Below are 7228 nucleotides of genomic sequence, written 5' to 3'. Positions count from 1 at the left end.
AGGGGGAGGTCGGGAGCAATGATTAGGGGTATATGTTAGGATTCTATGGATTTAGGAATATAATGGGGAGGGGGTGACGGGGACTGACAGAGGAATGTAGGGAAATAGAAGCAGCGATAGAGAAGGCGGGAGTGATGGAGGGAATGACGGCGGAATATTAATTATAGGGCGAGTTATGTAGTAACCGGGAAACCTGAAATTAAGAGGAGAATAAGGGGAACAGCGCGGAATAAAGAGATGAAACGGCGGGGATGAAAGGAGCGCGGAGGAAGAAAGCAGATGTTGGGAGTCACTGAGAGCCGAGGACAAGTGATACGGAATAATGAGGAGACACAATGAGATGATAGGAGGGATGGCGGGATGGACAGGCATATGCCAGACCGACAGACGGATTAGTGGGGGGGAATCACATCATTTAGATTATAGGGGTAACTCACACATTATAGGATGATATTGCTACATATATTGCCATTGCGGTTGATGGAGATGAGAGGGTCCGGGTGAAGGTTATGGGGAATCGGTGAAGAAGGGGGCGTGGGTATGAGTGGACGAGGGGTGAAGGATAGGGGGGACACAGAGGGAACGGTTAGAGGGGAGATGCTCCAAGCGGAGCGACAGAGGCTTACCTTCTAGTTAGTGCTGCCATGGAGACAGAAGTATCTCTGTGTGTCTCACTCAGTGTGTCATTACATAGCGCGCTCGCACACACACACACACGCGCGCACACACACACACCCCGAGGGGGATGCAAGCAGCAGCCAGCTGTATGTGAACACAGGGTACAGAGGAGAGGAGAGGGAGGAGGGACGGCAACAGGGCGGAGAGAGGATGGAGAGAGAGAGACGAAGGGGGAAGAGGGAGCCAAAAAAGGGACATGAGGCAGAGAGAGGGTTTAGATTGTCAGCTCTTGTGGCAAGATAGTGGTCTATATTGGGGCGGAGAGCTATAGAATATTATTACTATTTTATTAGGGGGTCTTAGGGGGTGAGGGGAGGGACAGGAATTAGAGGTTTATTTATGAGAGATGGATACAAAGTATCAGCAAGAGAAAACCACTTAGAACAAGCAACATTGTAACAAAGCGGCCCCTACCTGTGCCAGAAGGAGATATCCCCCGCTACCTTCCTTTGAGGGGGAGGATGAGCAATGATGGTGGGAGTAGTACGCCGGCGTGATGTCAATCACTCCTGGAATATGACAGATTTATGGAATAGACAGCAATCATGGAGAGACAGCGGCAGATGGGAGCAGAGATGAGATTACAGAGCCCAGGAGACATATGGACGCTACATGACCTGGGGGGTCAGCCTAATCCTAACCCCAATACCTCAGTGTAGTGATATGCAGATGTGCAGGGGGGAACCAGATGGGGGAGGGGAGGCCATGGTGGGGGGATAAGCCTGTAAGGAGGGGGGGATTGTGCACTGAATTAATTTCCCTCTCAGGATTACACAGTGATTTAGGAGAGCGAGCTTTTCATAAGCTGTATCTGGCTCCCTGTGTCCCTGCTAAAAACCATCACACACAGGGAGGCTCATCATCCCCCGCTCCTCCCGAACACACCACTGATGACATCATCCGTCACCAGCATGGTGATGCAATGCAATGACATTCATGTTCCTGCCCAGTCATCCATTGATAGGGATTTGGGGGTGTTTCCTGGGGGTGGGGGGCTCCTCTCCTGTTACCTTAATAGGCAACGGATTGTCAGCTCTGCAAATCCAGATATGAGAACCTGCGAGTGCTGCGACCTGTAGTTCCACAACAACCCTTGATTGCTGGGATTTGTAGTCCCACGGCTTCATGCAGATGTGAGTGCTGGGAGTTGTAGTTAGGTTTTCCTTCACCTGGGGCAAAAATGCCGTTTTTTGCCCTCACCCTCTTCCTACATACCCAGTGGTTAGCTGGTGCCCCTCTGCCCCCTGTCTACACCCCTGCTGGGGGGATTGCTAATGTCACCTCCATATCTTATAATGACCTTCATAAGCAGTAGATTGTCAGCTCTGCAGGACAGCACGCAGATCAATGCCTGTCAAAATCTGCTGTGACTTGTAGTTCCACAACAGCTGGAGAACCCTAGGTTGCTATTAGTGGTTAAGAAAGAGATGTTGGGAGTTCTAGTTCTCTTTTCTTCACGACCTATCTATCTATCTATTTATCTCATATTTATCTATCTATCTATCTATCTATCTATCTATCTATTTATCCTATCTCATATCTATATCTATCTATCTATCTATCTATCTATTTATCTCATATTTATCTATCTATCTATCTATCTATCTATCTATTATCTATCATCTATCTATCTATCTATCTATCTATCTATCTATCCATTATCTATCTATTATCTATCTATCTGTCTATATATCTATCTATTATCTATCTCCTATCTATATCTATCTCTATATCTATCTATCTATCTATCTATTTATCTCCTATCTATCTATTATCTATCTCTCTATTATCTATCATCTATCTATCTATCTGTCTATATCTCATATCTATCTATCTATCTATCTCCTATTTATCTATCTACCTATCTCCTATCTAATATCTATATCTCTCTATCTATCTATTTATCTCCTATCTATCTATCTATCTCCTATCTATCTCCTATCTATCTATCTATCTATCTATCTATCTCCTATCTATCTATCTATCTATCTATCTATCTACTATTATCTATCTATCCATCTATCTCCTATCTATCTATCTCTCTATCTATCTATCTATCTATCTATCTATCTATCTATCTATCTATCTATCTATCTCTATCTCTATCTCTATCTATCTATCTACCCTCTATCTATCTATCTATCTATCTATCTATCTATCTATCTATCTATCTATCTATCTATCTATCTCTCTCTCTGTTAGGGTCTCACGTCTGCTTCCTTCCCAGCACCATAAATGAAGTCAAGGTCAGTCCGGCCTCACAAGGACAAAAATAAAATGTGGTCGATCTTCATTTAGAAGAAAAAACAAAGAGAACCTGCAGGGAGATCAGAAGCGTTCACAGCCCTGACTGTGACATGCTGACATGATAAATGTCTCCTTTATGGGGCACCACATCTAAAGGTCAAGTTTAAAGGTGTTGGCCCCTCAGGAGAAGTCCCTCTCTCAATGTCACTGCCTGTACATTTCACAGCAGGGAACATACAGCTGCCACAAGGCGCTCCTGCAGGGATGTGGCCACCAACCAGGAGTGGAGGAGGATCAGGGGAGCATCTACCTAAGACGTTCATTTGCTATAACAGGGTGTTGGAACATGTGCCGTCTTATTTTGACAACTTCTTTAAGAAAGAAGGATATGCATACGGTATGTGCAGTCCTTTTTTCACATGCTTCAGTGCCCCCATAATTGTGCCAGTCATGTAACTCCCAAAACTGGGACATTCACAATGTGCCCTGTAAAGGTACCAACCAGTGCTCCTAGTTAAGTACTTTTTTTCTGAAGTGCAGGGGGAGTAAGTGAACCCCATTATTAATGATGTTTTCAAAGAACTAATTGGTAAAAGTGTTTCAGTTAAGGAAATTATTTTGGAAGTTTGGATTTCACAGGTGTTTTGTTCATTAAATAAAGGCACACAAAGCCTGGTTGCTGACAAATCTGTTCTTCTCAAGAAAAATGAGTTAGAACTATGCCTCTGCATTTGGATTTGTACTGAATGTGCCCAATTAAAGACATAGCTTAGAACTGTATCCATACTGTAAGTGTGGATTTCACATGTGTTTTGTTCATTATAAAAAGCCACACAAAGCCTGGTTACTGATAAATCTGTTCTTCTCAAGAAGTATTGGTTAGAACTATGCCTCTGCACTGTGGATTTATACTGAATGTGCCCCATTAAAAACAGATTGTAGAACTGTATCCATATAGTAAGTGTTGAATTCACAGGTGTTTTATCCATGAAATAAAGGCACACAAAGCCTGGTTACTGACAAATCTGTTCTGCTCGAGAAACATTAGTTAGAACTATGCCTCTGCACTTGGATTTGTACTGAATGTGCCCAATTAAAGACATCAATTTTAGAACTGTATCCATACTGTAAGTGTGGATTTCATAGGTGTTTTATCCATGAAATAAAGGCACAAAAAGTCTGGTTACTGACAAATCTGTTCTGCTCAAGAAGCATTGATTAGAACTATGCCTCTGCACTGTGGATTTATACTGAATGTGCCCAATTAAAGACATAGATTGTAGAACTGTATCCATATAGTAAGTGTTGATTTCACAGGTGTTTTATCCATGAAATGAAGGCACAAAAAGTCTGGTTACTGACAAATCTGTTCTGCTCGAGAAGCATTGATTAGAACTATGCCTCTGCACTTGGATTTGTACTGAATGTGCCCAATTAAAGACATACAATGTCGGACTGTATCCATATTGTAAGTGTGGATTTCACAGGTGTTTTGTTCATTAAATAAAGGTACACAAAGCCTGGTTACTGATAAATCTGTTCTTCTCAAAAAGAATTGGTTAGAACTATGGGCCAGATTTATCATGACTCTGACAGCTCACTCCACTTTAACGTATTGCTAAAGTCAGTTTTAGCCAAGTCAGATTTATGATCGGCCCTTTAAGACTGTAATAAATGTGGTTTGACGGTAGCAGTTTATCCGTCAGTAAGCAGCTTTACAAAAGTCGCACATCTTTACGAAAAAGTCGCACGTTTTTATGAAAAAGTCGCATGTTCTATTAAAAAGTCTCATAAGATAAGCATGGTCCTCACTGGAGTGAAATTGCGACTTTAAAAAAAGTCCCAATAGTAAATCTGTCTAGAGATTCATTTACATAAGAAAACACGCTCACTTTCAGAAAACTGGAGAGCATAGTGCAGAGCAGAAAAAAGTCGCAAATTTGTGCGCAGTTTTAGCTTTTGGGACTTTTTCAATCCATTATTCTGACCTGAGCTCATGATAAATCTGGCCCTATGTCTCTGCACTTGGATTTGTACAGAATGTGCCCAATTAAGGACATAGATTGTAGAACTGTATCCATATTGTAATTGTTGATTTTACAGGTGTTTTGTTCATTAAATAAAGGCACACAAAGCCAGGTTACTGACAAATCTGATCTTCTCAAGAACTATTAGATCTAATGACATTTAATTGGTAATTTATACAGAAATCTAGGTCACTCCAAAGGGTTCACTTACATTTTCTTTTGCAACTGTACATGTGTCCTTGCAACTGTGCCACTGTCATTGTTTAGCAGCTTGACCACTATATTTGAGTTAATGGAGATAATAATGCCCCTCTCCCCCATGAACATCTCCTCCACAGGCTGAAGGTTCCTACTATAGACAGAGGCGGCTGCGGGGCAATCTGTGGGATCACTGCACGCTGCTCTGCGCAGACTAACAATGAGACACTTATAGGACGGGGGCTGTGAATGAGCTTCTCTCCAGACTGTTCAGTTTGATATCATACGGACGCCTCTAGTTTTGAGACATTTGCTGAACTGCAGTTTCATAGCAAATATAAAGATGTCTGAATACCCAGAGGGGCCTCCCGAATATACTGATCTGCGATTAAATCTGCCATCAGGCGGCTCAGTCCATGCAGTTATATTGCCCATAACGTAATAATAGGTTTCATTGCTGAATGTCCCGTAATAAATCCACACACTTTGTGGTGCAATATGCATTTTATGGTGCAATACGCAGTTGCAGCCACAAGGTGGCACTAGACTCTGGTCTTATTTAATCCATAACAATATTACAGAATCAGCAAAGAAGTGACCAGAAGGTTTTCAGCAATGTCTTCCTCTTTTTTTACCCTCCGCCTTCCAAAAGCCATAACTTTACTTTTCTGTCGACATAGCTTTTTGATGCCTTGTGTATTTTTTTTAACCATTTGTATAGATTATGTTAGGTTTCACTACTTTTAATAAATTAAAAGTTTTTTTTTTAAACCTGTTAGTGACTGCCAATACAGCTTTTTGTCTGCGGTCACTAATGAGCCTTAGGCCCAGTTCACACTTCAGTTATTTCCATCAGTTAGGGCTTATGCACATGAACAGCGGATCCGCAATACACGGGTCCAGGCCGTTTGTGCACCGCATCACGGATGCGGAGCCATCAGGGTCCACAATCTGGAAGGTGCAGTGCGGAACGGAGGCACGGAACCCGCCTGAAGCAGTACGGAGTGCTTCCTTGGGGTTTCTCTCCATGCCTCCACACCGCAAACAAATGGCACATGTTCTATTTTTTTGTGTTTCGGACGGATCACGGATCCATTCAAATTGCTATCCCCAATGCACACAATGGCCGTTCGTGTGCATGAGCCCTTATTCTGAGCCAAAACCAGTAGTGAAGCCTCCACAGAGATCAGGTGTAATGGAAAGATCTGCACCTGTTCTGTGTTTTTGACCTGCACCTGGTTCTGGCTCACAATCAGGAGCTGTTTAAACCTTTAGATGCCACGGTCAATAGCAACTACGGCATCTAAGTGGTTAAGAGGGAGCGTGTACTATTGAAGTGATCAGAAGATCGCCTGTCAAAATCCCCTCATGGGACTAATAAATTGTAGAAATAATTATTATATAAAAGTTAAATAAAGTTTTATTGATTAAAAAGATCTCCAAGTTAAAAAAATACACTTTTCTATTGAAAAAATGCTTTTCCCCTCCCCCACACAGAAGTGAAGACCTATCATTAGAGCTGTGCACCTCCTCCTCACCAACCATCCAGTTATCACCTCTTCTTAAAGGGCCAGCCGACTTGTGTCCCCGTGTGTGTTCACCGCTTCTTAGGGGGCAGCTCATTTCTATTGCGATTATGTTTCTCCTGAATTTCACCTGTTTCTTTATTTAAGTAACCCTCCTAAATATTTGCAGGTTCTGGCCGTCCCTGTCCCCCTGGCATGTACAATATGGATTCTTCCTCAATATTCTGGCAGCTGACTGACCTATAGTGTTGACCTGCTGAGCAACAAGAAATGTGATAGGTCAAAACCCTCCATGAACTTGTGTAGAAGCTGCACCCAGTGACTTACTTGCTATAGCAGCAGGCCACGTGACTGCTATGGGGCCCTGGGGGAGACGGGGGCCCACACAGAACTTGCTCTTCTCTTCCCTTTGTGAAAACATTGCATTTCCATACAGCGCCACTAGGGGGAGCTCAATGCAAAAAGAGATTCTTACAGCTTCCATTCACTGAGCTCCCCCTAGTGGTGGCTGCAGGTAGCCAGCTTTCTAATAGAAGAGAAGTAGGAGACTTA

The sequence above is a fragment of the Bufo gargarizans genome, chromosome 6 (assembly GCF_014858855.1).
Source record: "Bufo gargarizans isolate SCDJY-AF-19 chromosome 6, ASM1485885v1, whole genome shotgun sequence".
In the NCBI taxonomy this organism is placed as follows: domain Eukaryota; kingdom Metazoa; phylum Chordata; class Amphibia; order Anura; family Bufonidae; genus Bufo; species Bufo gargarizans.
The sequence above is the reverse complement of the archived record's forward strand: the minus strand, read 5'-3'. Positions refer to the sequence as shown.